This window comes from Brienomyrus brachyistius, chromosome 1 (assembly GCF_023856365.1).
Source record: "Brienomyrus brachyistius isolate T26 chromosome 1, BBRACH_0.4, whole genome shotgun sequence".
NCBI lineage: Eukaryota > Metazoa > Chordata > Actinopteri > Osteoglossiformes > Mormyridae > Brienomyrus > Brienomyrus brachyistius.
The window spans coordinates 40212394-40231699 of NC_064533.1; positions in this window are offsets into that span (position 1 = coordinate 40212394).

The window sequence follows — 19306 nt, forward strand, 5'->3', positions numbered from 1 at the left end:
GGGTAGAAAGAGCTACGGCAGGCTGCAGAGCTTTCTCCTACAAAGCTCCTCAGCTGTGGAATGGTCTTCCACCGGATGTGCGGGTTTCAGGTTCACTCTCAATATTCAAGTCCAGACTAAAAACACACCTGTTTAGTTTAGCGTATATGGACACTAGTTCTAGCCCTAGCTAACTCTTCACTCCCAGTCAGACGTATTGTGTGAGGTGTAGAGCTGGGTGGGGATCGGTGCCATTGGCTTTGGATAAACTGGACTGTCAGTGCTGTCACTCTAGCTTCGCAATCTCTTGTGGAACTGGAGTGCTGACATTTCAGGGACTCCCCATGCCTGCATTACCACTTGCCTCTCCCTCCTACTGATGCTGCCATAGCCATATCTGCCGGAGCTTGCAGATTGCACTTCATATTGTACTCACCTAGCTTTTAGCACTGCCAATAGCCTCCTCTACTATGCCTAATTGTACATTTTATTTCCCCTACTCCTCCTGGGGGGTGATGCCTGGAGACCTCAATCTATCAAGATATCCAGCACACCCAGCCACATGTGACGTCGCCACCACCAGTGACGTCCCTGCATCCAGCTCGCCGTTCTGATCTTCCATGTATGACCCACTGCCTTACCTCTGGTTGCCTGGCGATTGGAAGAAGACTCGGCATCGGCATTGGCTTGTCATCTTCCTTGCTCTCCAGTTATTTCCCAAATCTTATTGGGGACAATGTGACTTGGCCCATCTCTGGCACTTAACCATTTCTCTATTTGACTATCCCTGCCGGCCCCTGGAGGATGGGCTCCCCCTTTGAGTCTGGTCCCTCCCAAGGTTTCTTCCTTCTAGGGAGTTTTTCCTTGCCACTGTCGCCTATGGCTTACTCACTGGGGGCTTTGGGTGAGGATGCTGTAAAGCGCTTTGAGACAATGTAATGTTGTGATAATGCGCTATATATAAATAAATTTGTTGTTGTTGTTGTTGTTGCATAGGTTATTGAAACATAGGTTATTGAAACATTCAGAAATTTCAGGTGATTTGCTTACTGAAGTGTTAAAACGTTGGAGTAACACTTTTTTCCAAAGTCAGTGGCCTACACAATGAATATTGACGAGATAGGTGTCAGTACACCTATAATGGTGTGCATACTGTCATTGTCATTGTTTACTAAAATGTAAGAAAATAAGAGACAATAATAGCCTTTCTACCAGAGGTGATTTTATTTCTACCAACTAGTTGAGTATAAAGAGTCACAGTCACATGGTACTGAACTGGTTAGTTCAAACAAAATCTTGGTCTGGATTCTCTGGACCTGAAATCTCCACTTTTGATTTTTACAGTTTACAACATGCAATTGATTAAATGTTGATGAATAAGTGCAATCACATCATATTTCATATTATATACTGTATGTGAAATTATTGCATAAATTTTATGGTTTATTATACTTTAAAAGGCAACTCAGATGGTTTGTCCTCACTCCAAGTGTTGTTTTTGGAAGAAATTTACAGAGTTGACTGTTACAAAATCATAGATGAAATGTGTGTGTGTGTGTGTGTTTACATGTTTAAGTGTCTGTGGTATGGTATAACAGAATATGGACATTAGAAATGCAGTGATATGAACCTGCACTTTATCTAAATCTGATCTCTCCAGTGATGGGTAAATTCTCACTCTTTTTAGACCTCATGTGGCTTTTTAGCTCACAGCCAAGCCTTTAGCTACAAGATGTACTTTTTTCCTGCTTCACTACCACGAGTTTCGCTGACTGTGCACATTACTATTATGCTGTCAATTGTATCAAAGTGGACAGTGGATTAATATTTAATTTATTCTTTCTGTGTAGCTGGTGGAACACGGACTATTTTATTAATTAGTTGGGGAATGGCCATATAAGGAGCCACCTGGGGTCCTGAAACAGGTAGTGTTCTCCACTGTTAGCTGCATGCAGGGTTTGGTGCCAGTGGTGTTGTTGAAGATATGGTTGAGTTCTCCATTTTTATGTTTATGGTCGTGGAGTTTAACACACCAAGCAGATTTCTGTTTAGTGTAATGGTGACTAAACACTGAACAAGCTATTAGTATTGATGGTATTTTGGGGTTTGCAAATAATGCTTAATTTGTGTGTCATGCAGGGTGCGGTTTGGAAATTCACATTAATCCATGTTTTATTTGTAATGCAATGTTTTTTCGTTTCATTAGCTAACGGGTGGATGATGCAGCGTTAACTGCATACTGTGATTTTTAAACCATCAGGGTGTTGTTTTTTGGGTTTAATGTAGTTTTGGGGATTTTTTTGTTTTGCTGTCTATGTGAGTCTAATGTTTGTTCGTTCCTTTGATTGCTGGCTAGATTGCTGGCTGCTGTTCTCTCCCTTTATTTGTATTCGAGTGGAGCGAGAGGGTTTTATTACATGTGCAGGTCCTGCTCTTTTGTTGGTATTGGCCTCGGTCGCGGGTGGGCCTAGGATAGTCGGAGATTGACTAGTAGCGGGGTTTTGAAAGCACATTCACTAGTGTAATGTAAGGTTGCTGTATTTGAACTTTTATTGTGTAGTGTTTTAAGTGTTTGAATTGATCCATGCATGACCTTAAACCACAGCAACTTGTCAGTGCCCTTTGGTAGCCTGAGTAACTTAAAGCCGAGGTCCCGGACTATCGGACCACCGCTCCTCCCCCCTTGGTGGAGGTAGAGGAGGAGCTGAGTGGGACCCCTTGGGGATCACCCTGACTGCCCCACTGAAGCCCTCCAGTGGGTCACCCCAGGCACCACCCCAGTATGGTAGATTCCAGCTGGGTCCCCGTCTCGCCATCTCCAGGAAGAGGACACCTGCACAAGAGTCGGGTCCCACCTGCCCAGTCCCCTGACTTGCCTTCGGTCCACCTGGCTCCTGCTCAGCGGTTGCCTGGAGTCCCCCTTACTCCTGCTCGGCAGTCACTTTCAGTTCCCTCTACAGTGCCTTGTTGGGTAGCTGCCGTCCCACCTCTGATGCCTTGTCAGTCGCCTGCGGGTCCCCCAGCTCTAACTCATCGGTCACCTACGCCATCGCGGGCTGTGGTGCTGCCTTCACCTGCAGCGGATTCTGCTCCCTGCTCACCTCCTCCAGTGTCCCCTTCTGCTCCATCCTCACCTCCAGTGTCTTCTTCTCCTCCCCCCTTCGTCAGTCCCTCTACCTTCCTCCTTGCGCTCTTTGGCATCCCCTCTGGCTCCTGCCTCGCGGTCACCAAGGGTCCCTCCTGCTCCAGCCTCGCAGTCGCCCATTGCCCCTGCAGCTTCCACCTTCCACCTGCCAGGGTTCCCTTCAGCTCCCCATTTACCCCCACCCTTTGGTTCCTGTGCCCCCAGTGGTTGCTCCTCATCCCTCTGTTTCGCCTTTGTTCCCTCCTGGTCCCTTTGCTCCTCCTCTTGTTGATGGTCCTCCTGTTGGTTTGTCCCCTGGTGTTGTCCCATCATTGTCCCCCTCCTTGGGTTCTCTGATCCCGTTTCTGGTGCCCCTCTGTGTGTAGATGTTCCCTGTGGTGTGTCAGTTGGTATCCTGGTTGTTACCCTTGTGCCTGTTTTGTGTGTTGGTCCTGTTCCCTGTGCTTTGTTGATGTTTTTGCTTTTGTTTCCCTAGGTTCTGTAATTTTCCCTGTTTCGTCTCTTTATGCCCCTTAGGCACGCCCAGAATGTGCGGCTTTGGTTGGGGGGGAGGGTCCTATCACGGCCCGCTCATCCGCTCCTCCTCTGTGCCACGCACCCTCATCTACCCCGTGTGGAATTCCAGTGTTACCAACTGTTTCTCATTGTTGTCAATTAGTCCAGTGTATTTAAGTCCGCATTAAAGTATGTTTCCCCAGTCTGGTCATTAACGTCCGTCCTTTTATGGTGTATCATATTCCTTGCTGTTTTCTAATTAAATTCCTTGTTCGCCTGATTTCCTGGCTCCTGTGCTGCTCCGTGCCTGAGCGTTTGCAGGACATTCTGAAGGTGTTATAGATTTCTGCTAGACCCCATATTCTAATCCATCAGTTCATTTCCCATAATCTGTTATCCAATGTTGGGTTACAGTGTGCATCTGACGACTATTCCAGGAAGCACAGAGCACAAGGCAGGAAACAGCTTGGATGATATAAACATCAATCGTAAGATAGAGGACTATCCAGAAATTACCTCTGACCACACACAGCTTAGATGTAGCTCTCAGTGATTTTATACCAACAATCTCATGGGTTACAGGCTAAAACGTTTAATCTGCCAGCTTTTTTATTGATGTAGTTAGTCATTATATTGAAATATCATGTCACCATGAATGTCTGAAAATGTGGAAAAAAATACATCTTCACCGTTCATCATGTTCTTCCTGTGCCCTTTTTATTGGCAGTGTGTCTTATTAAGAAATGGTTGAAGAGCAGCTTTAGTGAGATGGGCTCACGGTCATGAAACTGCTTTTCTTTCATTTAGGGAATATGGCTGACGCTTTTTTTTGCTGTCATTCTGTGAAGCCCCAGTGTATTCCTCGTGTGCCACCACAGCTCAGTGATCACAATTCATCTTTCTGCAGGGTGTCAGGCAGAATCATGGATAAATTAAAGCATATTCAGAATTTTGGATGCTTGCTGTTTTGAGATCACAGGAAACACATTACCCAAGGCCTTTGAATAATACAGCACTGGCCCCAGGCTCACATTCATCACAAACTTGTGTGTCTGACATGCTAAGCAATAATGGTCTTGCACCTTCCAATTGCAGTGATCACCACTAGGTCTATACCAGGTCTGAGGTGCTGTAAAACTGATGCTGTATTACTATAACTATGAATACTATGCTTCACACTGTGGGGAATAGGCCTGTCAAGTTAACTCACACCTATACTTGGTGTATTCTCCAAATAATGAATGCTTTACAATCCAAGCTGGAAAGTGTTGCGTGTTCATTATTAATTTTTTTTTTGTATAGTTAGACTTAAATGTATTTATAATACAGATTGACTGTTCATTTCACTGTGATAAATCGTCTGACATATTATTCCATAAATCTAAAAAATGTTGGAGTTGGAGTAATAACAGAGACATCACAATATCGATTTTCTTCACTGATTAAGGGACCATTTTAAAATAAGCAATAAAAGCTGCCATGTTAATTATGAGCTCCGGCACAAGTCAGTTAGGTTTACCAGAAAGTTCATGAGGAGATGGAGGGAGGGCAAGAGCAATTACCAAGGCCTTTCAAATCTTTAGACTAAAAATGCATAATGTGACAGTGCAGTGAGACATGTCTACGTTGGACATGGAAGGGGATGCAGGTATGGCTAGACTTGGCTTAAGTATATGGACTGTGTCCAGCTATGTGCCCAGAATAACTAATTTCTCCAAACTGCAGTAGGATATTGAGAACCAAAATGAATTTATTGAAGTTCAATAACAAAGACTACTTTTTAAAGACTATTTTCCCCAGCAACATTAAAACCTGCTGGTCTTGAAATGGTGACAGTAATTCACCTGCATTTGCTGAGCAATAGATAGGCTAGATATCTCTATATATATGTCTGCAACAAATCACAGTATGCAAATAAAGACACAATGTGAAAATTCTGTCAAGTAACGGCACGTGTGAAAAACTCTGCTTATAGATTTTTACTATAGTTTTTATAAATACACTAATAATGATCTTTCATTGTGATCCAATATTAATTATTAGCTACAGCTTTCTTTTATTGCTGCTACACATACTTCATTTGCTTACTTCATTTCATTTAATTAAACACAGAACAGCTAGTTTGGAGGTTACTCTTCCAGTTGTTGTTTTATGTAAGGAATCCACTTGAACAGCAAAATAATATAAGAGTAGATACACAACAGGCATTGAAATGCTGCTCAAATACAAATTTAAGGACAATTCTACTCCATATTTTATACCCCAAAAGACCCACCTCAACAGTGTGTAAGCGTTGTGAGTGAATTTGCATACGAAGAGTGACCTCCTTGAATGTGAAGATCCTGAGACAGAAATGAGGCAGGACAGGACAGAGACTTCCTGCAAGAGCAAATGGTAACTCATTCTGGCCACTGTAAATTCAATTACTTCCTTTTCACCTGAGTGGTGCCAACTGGAACCCACATTATCACCCTAACTTCCCCCTGATCATAATTTTATAACTCTGCTGTTGTGATCCGTGCGTAAGCAGGGAGCAAGGAAGCAACTCCGGGAGCCAGGAATCCAAACAGACGGATTTATTAGGGGAAACCAAGGGGAACAGTTGACTGACGGCAATGAACATCAATGACAGAGCTAGGGTTACAGACTCTGACGTGGACTTAAATATGCCGGACAAATCAAACTGACAGAAAACAGCTGGTCACAAATGATGTTGCATACGTGGTAATGAGGGGGGCGTGGCACACGGAAGGATCGTACGAGCAGGTCATGACACCTACCTGTATTCAAATGATTTATGAGCGATTTATTTCATATGCTAAGAAACTGCTGCTGTCATTACAGACTATGACATTGAAAGATATTATAAGGGAAATTTGTGTGACAAACTGTCTTTGTCAATATATAAACACACTGGCAGAGAAAAAATGATTAGAGATGTTTTTCACTTGTAACCAACTGAATTATATTTTTGTTTAGTTTCTTTGAGTGAGCACCAGAGATTTTTAGAACTTCATTCTGAAATTATGCATTCATGCATGCAATGCCATAAAAGTGTCCAATGGTATGTAAGTTCGAAAGCTATAAACAGAACAGAAGTTATCTGAGCAGCAGACTGCAGAGCAGGGGAAGCTCATGTGTGATTCATGCAATTATGGGAAGTGGACTCAGATGGAAATTCAACTGTTCAGCAAACAATATAAGGTACAAATCAACCATCTTTGCCGGACTTATGCAGAGCTGTAAATGTCTCAGCTGTGCTAAACATCACATTGCTGCGAGTGCAGATCTTTGAAAGGTTATTTTTGAACTTAGGGATAACATTTGTCTATTTCAGGATGCTTTTAGGGTTGTCGTCTGTTCAGCACTACCATCACATCAGCTGAATCTCATCAACCTGTGGACAAAGACGATATATTGCTTTGAAGGACAAGTACAGTGTCACCTTGTTGCATTTTGTAAGAAACTTTGAAAGTGATTACCATGGTTTTTTCCAGCTCTTCACTTCCTGCATGGTAGCACAGCTGTGTAGAAATTGTAATTAAAAAGGTACATCAAGGTCTACTGTCTAGACAACATCATGACTCAATATTAGGCACTGTGGTGAATGTCTATATGGAAATCAAATGATTGCTGTATTTACACTCACTCAAGAATAAGTAGAGATGATCTACCTATTCCTGTTTGTCTGATTTGGACTCAGTTCTGTACACCTGCGTAAGGTCCTGGGCTCAAAAGGATCGGAGCCAGGTGCCAAAGACAGAATTGATGGGGGGATTAGCTGAATGTGGATTCTGCCTCCATCCTTATCGTCCATCCATCCATCCATCCATCCATCCATTACAATTTGATCTTTTCTGACATGTTATTATGTATATATTTTTTTCTCATTTTAGTGTGGCCACAAAAACCCATAAGGCTACCAAGGTAATAAATAGATCTAAAATGAAACAGCAAGAACATGAAAGCTTATCTTATTTAAAATTAAGATACCATGGTAGATCATGGTAAAGTTACATATTAAAATTTCCTTAGAGATATTATGCATTATTAAAGAAACAATTTCTTCAATTCTGAATTATATAATTACTATGCACATACATGACATGTCAAAGTATATTGTAAAACGTGAGGAGAAAATTTGGGGATTTATTTGGGTGCCGTATATAATTTTGTAACTGCTGCAGAAGCTTTTTTATATGACTACTGTAACTCACTCCATGTAAGATACACATTTATACTTGATATGATCATTAATGATATGGCTGTGGACATTTACAACAAAAATCTAAGTATATCTAATCACTGTGGCAGAAAGGACATAACCTTCATCAATACTGAAAGGTGTAAACAATTAGACTTTATAGACTATGTAAATGCAAATAGATACTGTGTGTGTGTGTGTATTTTCTCTTAGCAGATGACAGTCATTCCCAAGTCACAGTATAGATCCTCCCAATAGGGAAGCATGCAATATATCCTCATTTTTGAGCATGTTTAGGTTATGGGCTAGTCTGCCATGTGTGGGTGATTTATGAGAGATTTACCATTTACACCTTGGTTTTCCCTTATTGTCTGCCAAAGTCATTCATCACGAGGGCCATATAATGAATGAACTTGTTCTGTCCTCTTGAGTTAACAAGGTGCTACAGTCCAGAGGGTTCCCTAGCATGAGATTACAACTGTGGTAAAGCTGAAGAAAGGAGCTCTTTATACAGAATAACTGATGGAACAGTAATTGTCTGCAATCAATATGCATGCCAAAACTGTAATGGTATATGCCACGGAATAGCTTAAAAGTGGAAGGATGGCCACACCTGGCCACTTCTATAGTTCTCCTAATCAAAGCAACACAACCCAACTTGTTATATTAATACTGCTCGATATACAGTCAGGACCATAAATATTTGGAAAAAAAAATTAATTTCTAAGTTCTGTACATTACCACAATTAATTTTAAAAGAAACAAGTCAGATGCAGTTGAAGTGCAGACTTTCAGCTTTAATTCAATGGGTAGAACAAAAACATTGAATCAAAATAACTAAAGTCATTTCTCTACACAATCCCCCCTTTCAGGGGCTCATAAGTAATTGGACAAATTAATATAACTGCAAATAAAATGTTAAATTCTAATACTTAGTTGAAAATCCTTTCCAAGTAATGACTGCCTGAAGTCTTGAACTCATGGACATGACCAGACGCTGGGTTTCCTCCTTTTTAATGCTCTGCCAGGCCTTTACTGCAGCAGCATTCGGTTTCGGTTTATTTCAGGGTCTTTCTGTATTTAATCTTTAGCAAGTGAAATGGTCAATGGGGTTGAGATCACGTGACTAACTTCACCATTCCAGAATATTCCACTTCTTTGCTTTAATAAAGTCCAGGGTTGCTTTTGCTGTGTTTTGGGTCATTGTCCATCTGTATTATGAAATTCTGCCCAATCAATTTGGGTGCATTTGGTTGGATTTGAGCAGACATGATGTCTCTGAACACCTCAGCATTCATTCGGCTGCTTCCTTCTTGTATCACATCATCAAGAAACACTAAAGACCCAGTTCCACTGGCAGCCATGACCGCCCAAGCCATCACACTGCCTCCACCATGTTTTATAGATGATGTGGTGTTCTTTGGATCATAAGCTGTTCCAGCCCTTCTCCATACTTTATCCTTTCCTTCATTCTGATACAAGTTGATCTTGGTTTCATCTATCCAAAAAATGCTGTTCCAGAACTGTGCTGGTTTTTTTAGATGTTTTTTTTTGCAGTCCAATCTAGCCTTTCTATTGTTAAGGCTTATGAGTGGCTTGCATCTTGCAGTGAACCCTCTGTATTTGCTTTCATGCAGTCTCCTCTTTATGGTAGACTTGGTACACCTACCTCCTGGAGAGTGTTGTTCACTTGGTTGGCTGTTACAAAGGGGATTCTCTTCACCATGGAAATTATTCTACAATCATCCACCACTGTTGTCCTCCGTGGACGTCCAGGCCTTTTTGCGTTGCTGAGTTCACCAATGCTTTCTTTCTTTCTCAGGATGTACCAAACTGTGTATTTGTCACTCCTAATGTTGTGGCAATTTCTCAAATTGTTTTTTCCTGTTTTCACAGCCTAAGGATGGCCTGTTGCACCTGCATACTGAGTTACTTTGACCACATGTTGTATGTTCACACCTCAATCTTCCAAATGCAAACAAGACACCTCAAATCAAATTCAGGTCTTTTATCTGCTTAATTGATAATGAATGAACGAAGGAATAGCCCACACCTGTCCATGAAATAGCTTTTAAGTGAATTGTCCAATTACTTTTTGCCCCTTTAAAAAGAGGGTGGTACATGTTAAGGAGCTGAAACTCTTAAACCCTTCATCCAATTTGAATGTGGATACCCTAAGATCAAATCTGAGAGTCTGCACTTTATGTCCATGCCCAGTGTATAACTTCAGTTGGAACATATTTCAGTAAACAAGTAAAACAATTAAAAGTTGTGTCAGTGTCCAAGTATTTATGGTCCTGACTGCATTTAAAGAAATGAAATTATTATTATGGGTATCTCACCAAGGCTGTTTTTGAGAACTGAATCAGTGACACTTCCACAATGCTACGTTCTGTGGACTAATTCTGTGGTATAATTTTCCATGAGCTAGTTAGTCCAGAAAACTGTCATAGCTTATACTTTCCACAAGGAACACATGATTAATTATGAACACTTGATTTAATGTGCAGAGTGATAAGTATGAAGGGTGAAACCTCACATAAATACAGAAATAAATATATTAAAATCTTCATTGCACAGATTCATAGATAAAGAAATTTAATTTTCTATTCCAAAGCTGTATAGACAAATAAATGTATGTAATTTTTTATTCCAAAGATTTTTTTTATTCCAAAGATTTTTTTATTTGTTTTATTTATTCATCTGTATGTAAATGAGTTGGGCAGTCCTAACCCTTTTTCTAAAGCACTATTGACTTTGCTGTTCTGCCCTCCATTACCTTGGCCTTGCTTGGATGAGAAGAAATGCTAGGTGGCGTTCGTGTTAGTTCAGACTACACAGCTTTCCAAGTGACCAGATCACTATACCATTCATATGGTTGGGGTTCCATTTGTGCCCAAAAATGTCAACATGCATATGGGGTTTTTATTTGTGATAAAAATATGTCAGTAGCTAACTGTACGCATTGACTGAACATGTAACAAAATTTGTCTGTGTCTGTTCAACTTTGAACTGTAATTCAGCTGTGACAAATCTATTTTGACAGTGAGCTTGTCTGTGTTGATTGCGTACATAACATAACAGTTTAATGCACTTTAAACTGTATTTCTGTCGTCTTAGCATTCCCTATCATTTTAGTTGTATTGCATGTTGATGAAATATGTCAACACGTTGTTGTGTGGTGTTATCTGAAGATGCTGTCTGGCATGTTGTTTTGATATGTTGTTCTACTTGTTGTTTGATTGCATCATTTTACATGTCGTCCTGATGTAATGTTTGTCTGTGTTGTATTGCTTCTCATCCTGTTTTATTATTCTCCCTGTCCTTGACATCCCAAGTAGATTATTTCAAGTGTATTTCTATAGGACATTTTCATTCACAAGATGTGCAGGTAATGTACGTAAACTATGTGACTATCTAGGACTACAAAAAGTAAAGGAATCCTGACTTGATTTGGACAGAAGTAGCCTTTGTGGGTTGAATACCTGTGAAAATACAAAATCATATTGTAGAATGATTGGTGTATTTGTGAATGTTATGGAAAAAAATCATACAGAATGACACAAGCATACGGAAATCCTGAACCGCATTTGATGATTTTTTTTTCTGAGACAATAAGTCGTTATTTCAACATAATGTCGTTATAATGAGATATCTCATTATTTCAACATGAATTGTAATTTTGACATAATAAGTCATTATAACAGGGGTGGCATGGTGGTGTAGTGGTTAGCACTGTTGCCTCACACCTCTGGGACCCGGGTTCGAGTCTCCGCCTCGGTCACATGTGTGTGGAGTTTGCCTGTTCTCCCCATGGCATCATGGGGTTTCCTCCGGGTGCTCCGGTTTCCCCCCATAGTCCAAAAACATGCTGAGGCTAATTGGAGTTGCTAAACTGCCTATAGGTGTGTATGTGTGAGCGAATGGTGTGTATGTATGAGCGAATGGTGTGTAAGTGTGCCCTGAAATGGGCTGGCCCCCCATCCTGGGTTGTTCCCTGCCTCGTGCCCATTGCTTCCGGGATAGGCTCCGGACCCCCCGCAACCCAGTAGGATAAGGAAAATGGATGGATGGATAAATTGCCTATAAATTTATTGTATGTTTCATAACATTTTATATTCCGCAAATTCTTTTCTAAAACATTGCCTAGGTAATTCATCTACATCCAAACTCTGATAGTGATTGTCAAAACTCCTAGTTAATTTACAATCATTATAACAAATACTTTATTTGTTATTTGTTGCTTATTTAAATACCATTATTAAATACACAAACAAGTCGAACTGAGGGTTCAGCTCTGACCATACTTCGACCACTGTATTTTGTGTTGTCAGGATTCAGTAGTTCAGTAGTGTAGATTTCATGACGAAGAATAAGATAGAGGAATTGCAGTCTCTAGATCTCCTGTTTAATTCATCCAGTGGAACATGCATAGGGGATAGGATTGTGTGACTGCCGGCTTGTCACAGTTCCCATTCAAAACTCACTTTTAAGATCAACCTCAGTGAAGGTATGTTGTCCATGGGATTCTGTCATGTTAACAAGGAATCTCTCCCTGTGAGAGAAGTAACATATTGTTGAGGCATATTGCACTACTCATAGAGCAGGTGAAACTATTAAATAGTTCTGACAATTCCTTGTTAAAAAAAAAGTCTAGCAGCTGAAGCTTTTGCTCTGCATGTTTAACTTTTTTTCCAATTCTCGAATTTTACTTTAAACTCCACTTAAATTGTGGCAAGTGAGATGCTGTTCATTAGCATGCCACAGCTGTGGGTAATTACTAGTGCAGCATTTTTAATCAGCTGTAATTGGCCTGAGGTAGATATTGCATCCTGTTATCACACTGTTCTGTGAATAAAAACAACAAAGTTATCTTCAAAAGTAGGAAGAAAGAAAAAAAACACATACAATTACTGAAATATAGTTATATGAAAGGTTGAAGTACATCATGAGGAAGAAAGCCCTATGCAAAACAAGAAACAATATATGATGATGATGATTTAACCCATTGTGAACAAGTTATTTACTGATACCATACAGGCAGTCCACAAGAGTTAATGATTGCTTCCTTTACTTGTAAAATACATTATAATGCCAAAAGTATTGGCACATCTGCCTTTACACTGCCGTATGAACTTTAATGACATCCCATTCTTAATACATAGGTTTTAATACAGAGTTAGCCCACCCTTTGCAGCTATAACAGCTTCAACTTTTCTAGGAAGGCTGCCCACAAGGTTTAGGAGAGTGCTTATGGTAATTTTTTAACCATTCTTCCAGGAGAGCATTTGTGAGGTCAGGCACTGATGCTGGACAAGAAGACCTGGCTCACAGTCTCTGCTCTAATTCATACCAAAGGAGATCTTTTAGGTTGAGGTCAGGGCTGTGTGCAGGCCAGTCAAGTTTCTCTAACCAGACTCTCTCATCCATGTCCTTATGGACCTTGCTTTGTGCACTGGTGCGCAGTCATGTTGGAACAGGAAGGGGCTATCCCCAAACTGTTTCCACAAAGTTGGAAGCATGAAATTTTCAAAAATGGCTTTGAATGCTGCAGTATCAAGAGTTCCTTTCACTGGAACTTCACTGGAAAAACAACCCCACACCATAATTCCCCCTCAATCAAACTTTACATTTGGCACAATGCAGTCAGGCAAGTACCGTTCTCCTGGTAACCACCAAACCCAGACTCATCCATTGGATTCCCAGACAGAGAAGGGTGATTCATCACTCCAGAGAACATGCCTCCACTGCTCTAGAGTCCAGTGGCTGCATGCTTTACACCACTGCATCTGATGCTTTGTATTGCACTTGGTGATGTAAAGCTTGGATGTAGCTGCTCAGCCATGGAAACCCATTCCACAAAGTTCTCTACACAATGTTCTTTAGCTAATCTTAAAGCCACACGATGTTTGGAGGTCTGTAGCTATTGACTCTGCAGACAGTTGGCGACTTTTGCACTCTGTGTGCCTCAGCATGCGTTGTCCCCACTCTGTGATTTTACGTGGCCTACCACTTCATGGCTGAGTTGCCGTTGTTCCCAATTGTTTCCACTTTGTTATAATACCACTAACAGTTAACCGTGGAATATTTAGTAGCGAGGAAATTTCACTAATGGACTTATTGCATAGGTGGGGTCCTATCATGGTACCAAGCTTGAATTCACTGAGCTCCTGAGATTGACCCATTTTTTCAAAAATATTTGTAGAAGCAGTCTGCATGCCTAGGTGCTTGATTTTATACACCTGTGGCTATGGAAGTGATTGGAACACCTAAATTCAATTATTTGGAGGGGTGTCCCAATACTTTTGGCAATATAGTATATCTTTTCCTTTCAAATTGTTTTTTTTTCCCATTGCTGTTGTCAGGACTTTTCAGAGTGCTTAAATTTCACCTTTGAAAAATTACAATGTGCTATGTAATTTACTGTTCCTTGTTCAGGAAAAAAGAGTAATTTAAGTCAGTGTCACAGCCAGCTGTCATCAGCGACTGTTACACTGACCAATTCTTGGAGGAATTTTTACTTATTTTGCTCCCATTTAAATGACACAGCAGACTCCAAAGCCAATCTGCATACATACTGTATCACTGTATAATGCTTTCGTTGTTGTTTTAACCTTAATGGTAACTTCTAAAGGCATACTACTAACTTTTATATATTTTGTTTATTTATTTATTTTCCCCTTGGGGAGTGAATGAATCTATTAATGCACACTAAGATTTGTATAGAAATGTGATTGGTTAAAGCTTGTGAAAGGTGTAAAGGTGAAGATGTTGTGGGTCTTTATCTGCTACAACAATCTTCACAGACCTATCGTGTCATACATTTACCCGCTGTTTTCAAATGTTTCAATGACTTAGAATACAGCTGCTACCATACTGGCTTTTTCTGAATTTAATGAATGATGGTATAGTGCATGACCTTTTTCAGTGCAAAGAAAGAGAGCTAGCAAGCTCTTCTTATTGAAAATGCATGTCTTTTCAGGGCAGCTTCTGAATTATTTTTTGGTTCTTTACATTAGATTTTCAATGCTTCTTGATCCTGATGCAATTCTTAATTAAAATAATAAACTACATAATTAATAAAGAAGGCTGAATTGCCAGTGTGCATACTGTAGAAAACTTCCAATTCCACATTTTTTCTTTGAGACCTGATGCTTTGCTACTGGGCCTACTAGGACTTAGGCCAACATCCATCAACTTTCCCTCCACGCACACCTGAAAACAGCAGCACAGTGAAAATCAATCTATCCATTTTCCATTACTGCTTATCCAATCTAGGGTCATATAATTGTGAATATGATAGAGTTTAAATGAATATTCCACATTTCTGTCTTTATAAAAACTAAAGTTTCAGTTTCCCTGTTTAGCTGTTGATAATCATTCTGGGGGGCGGGCGGGAGGGCAGGGGAGGTGGTCAGGAACAGCTTAATGAAGTTACATGAATCCTGTTTGGGGACACTTGCAAAATGTGAATGCTGGTCCTGTGACAGCTTTGAGAGAATCTTCCCCACTGGGTTCTTGGTTCTTTTACTCCCCAAGTTTCCCGGAAGGCAAGGAAACAATTCTTACTGTGCAATCATGGATTAATTTTATCTGCCATGGGAAGTGTGTGGCCTGGAGATAGGCATCCCCCCACTGAGAATCATTCCCATTCGCTTAAGTGTAGATGGCAGGGATTATTTGAAGATGGAGAATTGCAAGGCCTGATTAGGGAATAAAACGAAGCAGAAAGATCAAGCTAACCGTGATTAATGGCTAGAAGGGTTTGAGGATGAATTTGAAGAAATGGAAAAAGAAACTAATTTCAAAATTGGTAAAAGTGCTTCAGACGAAATGTCCCGTTCAAATCTTGTTTGTTATGTTCTTTCAGACCTTCTACTAAAAGAATTTAAATTTTATTTCTTTTTTTTAATTTCCATCTTCCAACTTCTGATGACCCACAACTCAGCCATACTGTACACAATGTGTATTGTACTACTTATTTTTAGTGGTGTTTGGTGGGTATTGCTTTAACTGACTATGCTTATTTTACAACAAAAATGTGGCATTTAAATGGAAAGAAACTCCATGTTACGTAGTGGGTTTCTAATTGAGGACTGCACTGGACACAGTGCACTTAAATTTTGCAGCCGACAGCACATCGTTTATGAATTGCACTGGGGGGTTTCTGTAGCATAACAGATTAAATTTTACTTACATTGTTTCACCATCCACCCCCCCCCCCCCACCAAGCTATCAGGCCACCACTACGGTGTGTGTGATAGAGTGATGTGTAACTGTATTCTAGAGATGTCATGTGAGTGTTCAATCAGTCAATCAATCAGACTTTATTTTTATAGCACTTTTTCTACAAATTTCAACAAAAAGTACTTTACATACAAAAAAAACATACCAACTCACTCCTACTACCACCCTCACCCAAACTATGTAAAATAAAGTGACAAGACATGAAAGACAATTATGAATAAATAAGTAAATAATAAAAGAATAGACACAACAATAAAAACAGGAACTAACAATAAAAAGAGGAACTGAGGAATTTGCAAGTGGAAATTCCAGAGGCATGTGAAGATATAGTGAGTAAATTATGAATGGTGAATAAAAAAAATGAATTTATGATAGGTAAATAAATATGATAAAGATGTATAAAGGAGGAGAAAAGTACAAGAGACTGCAAAATAAGAGTATAAATGGTGTGATGTAAACGGAGGATAAAACAGAGATAGAACATTAGGGATCGAATAATAAATAATAATAAATGGAGATAAAAAGAGATGAGATGTTCTGGGATTAATAGAAACAAGTAAGGTATTAAAAGAAAGATGGCTGAAATTATAAAATTAAATTTTATTAAAAACTAAAATAAAAGAGGACATACCAAGTAATAAAATGAGCAAATATATAGATAAGCAGACAGTTAAATAAATAAAGTTCTGTTAAAGCAACAAAAAGGTATGTCTTGAGACTGCTTTTAAAAATACGAACATTCTCTGATGCCCTCAGGTCTTCAGGAAGGCTATTCCACAGACCATAGTAGGGAAAGGATGCTTCACTGCGGGTTATTGTTTGGACTTTGGGGATAATTAAAAGACTGCTACCTGAGACTTTTAGAGCGTCCATAGGATAAAAGCAAATCTGATAAATAGGTATTCCCAAGACTTTTAAGAGCTTTGTAAACCAGTAAAAGAACCTCGAAATCAAGAAAGAGAGAAAAACAGACACACACTGGCAATGTTCTTAAAATGATAGAATGCACTCTTAGTTATGCTTTTAATGTGATGCACAAAGCTGAGGTCTCAGTAAAAAACTCCCAGGTTTTTTACTTACTTTACTTTACTTGGTCTGGTTTCTTTGACCTTTTGAATTGTGTTTTGTTGAATAAAACCTTCGCCTCTATCCTTCCTAGACTGTGACACAGTCAATGGTTGAGAAGAGGATTTTAGGATTGTTCTGGTGGTTGCTTATCAATTTTGAGAAGTGTGCTTATCTGACGTGTCTAATTGCCTATTGTAAATTCTTGGCTGTTCATGGTAAATTAGCTAATTGTTCATTATTCTTTTTCCATCTTCTTTCTGCTATTCGACATTTTCTTTTCAAATGTTTAATTTCTTCATTTCCCCATGGGGGTGTCGGATTGACTCTAATCTTTTTGGGTTTTAGTGGGGAAACCTTGTTAAGGGTTGACCTTAGTGTCCTGTTATATCTCCCCACAATAAAATCACAAGAGGGTAAAATATCTGCAGGAGTGTCATTTAAGAGGGTAATAAAATTTGCAGCCAATGTATATAAACATTTATAGTAAAAAAAAAAAAAAAAACCACGTGAGTGATCATACAATCGTAGACCCACCACTGAAGAGATGTTAGCAGACAGGCTGTGGGTTATTGCAAAGACTAATGTTTGGCCTCTATTACGAGTGGACTGAGTAACTTGCTGAATAAAATCCATACAGTCAAAGCAAACCTAAAAATTTTGTAGCAGGACTTCCAGGTGGCGCTACAGCAAGATGGACATGTAAAAACAAGCTCTTCAGAGTCGGTTTTTGTAAAGTACCCCCTATAAATATACTGTAAACCATTTTGAAATAATCTAAATTCAAGAATGAAGGGGGAAAGCACAAAGGAGTCATAAGAATGATAAAACTATGAATAAAAATCGGACATAGCTAATTCTGAATACGGGAATGGTGGGGAAATAGCGTCAATTAAAGATGCCGCAGAAGCCAACATTAATACTAACACATTACTCATGTTTGACACTACTTTTTAATGAGTTGAAAGACTTTAAACAAGAATTGAGAAAGGACCTGAGCGAATTTAGAAATGATGTCAGGAAAACCATGAAGGACGCAGTTTTACGGGAACTGCAGAGTCAAAAGACTAGCATTATTTAAGCACAAAAATGGATAACTGACCTGGAATCAGCCTGCTTGGAAATGTAACACATATTTCTAACAGTAGTGAGAGACAACGCGGAGATGAAGGAAAAGATAGTTGATTTGGAGAGCCACTCTAGAGGAAATAATCTCCGTATCTATGGCGTACCAGAAGGAAAAGAGGGGAGGTCAGTAATTGATTTTGCAAGCGAGCTGTTTAAAAGTCGACTCGACTTGCCAGATGGATTAGAGTTACAAATATAGCAAGCACAGAGAGCACTGGTCCCACGGCCAGCCGTGACCTCTTCCCCGAGGTCAATAATAGTGAACTTCTTACAGTTCCACGTAAAAGAGTTGGTCCTAAGGAAATCCTGGCAGTGGAAGATTGAAATTGAGGGTAAGCGGCTTTACTTTGATAACGATTATGCTGCTGACATTATGGAGGGACGCAAGGCATACAGACCCATTAAAGCAATACTGAAGAAGAAGGGGATCCGGTTTCAAACTCGGTATACAAAGATGCGAGTGCAATGGGATTCTGGACTGTGGATCTATGGGAGTGTGGAAGAGGCAGCCTAGGACCTGAATAAGCGTTGATTCCAGGTGACGGTAACAACGAGGACAAACACCGTGGTGGCTGCGGAAACACAACTGAATAAACTGTTACCATGGGAATGCTCTAATGCTTCTGGCAAGAGAGAGCCACAGGGTTCAGAAGAGACTCATAATGTCAGAAATGGTATGGTTTAATAGAAATGTACCCCAGATGGAAGAGACATCCGGTGAATCTGAGGATAAGAAGGTATTGAGAATTTGCCCCCTATTGATAATACTTACAAGAGCAATGAGATTCATGATGTTTTATCTAGTTATTTGAGAGTTTATTTTCATTTTATGGTGAATTGCATTTTGAAATATGAGTTCTGGGCCATGTCTTTAGAAAGACTTATGACTTAATTCAATAACTTGATTTTTATTGATTTTATTGAAACCGACTGAGGAAATGGCTTAACTAAGCGCTGAATGTTGGACATTTCTAGTAGGAACGAGTGTTTTCTCACTACTGGGGAGGGCTCTTACGTATATGAGGCACCATACCCTCCTCCCA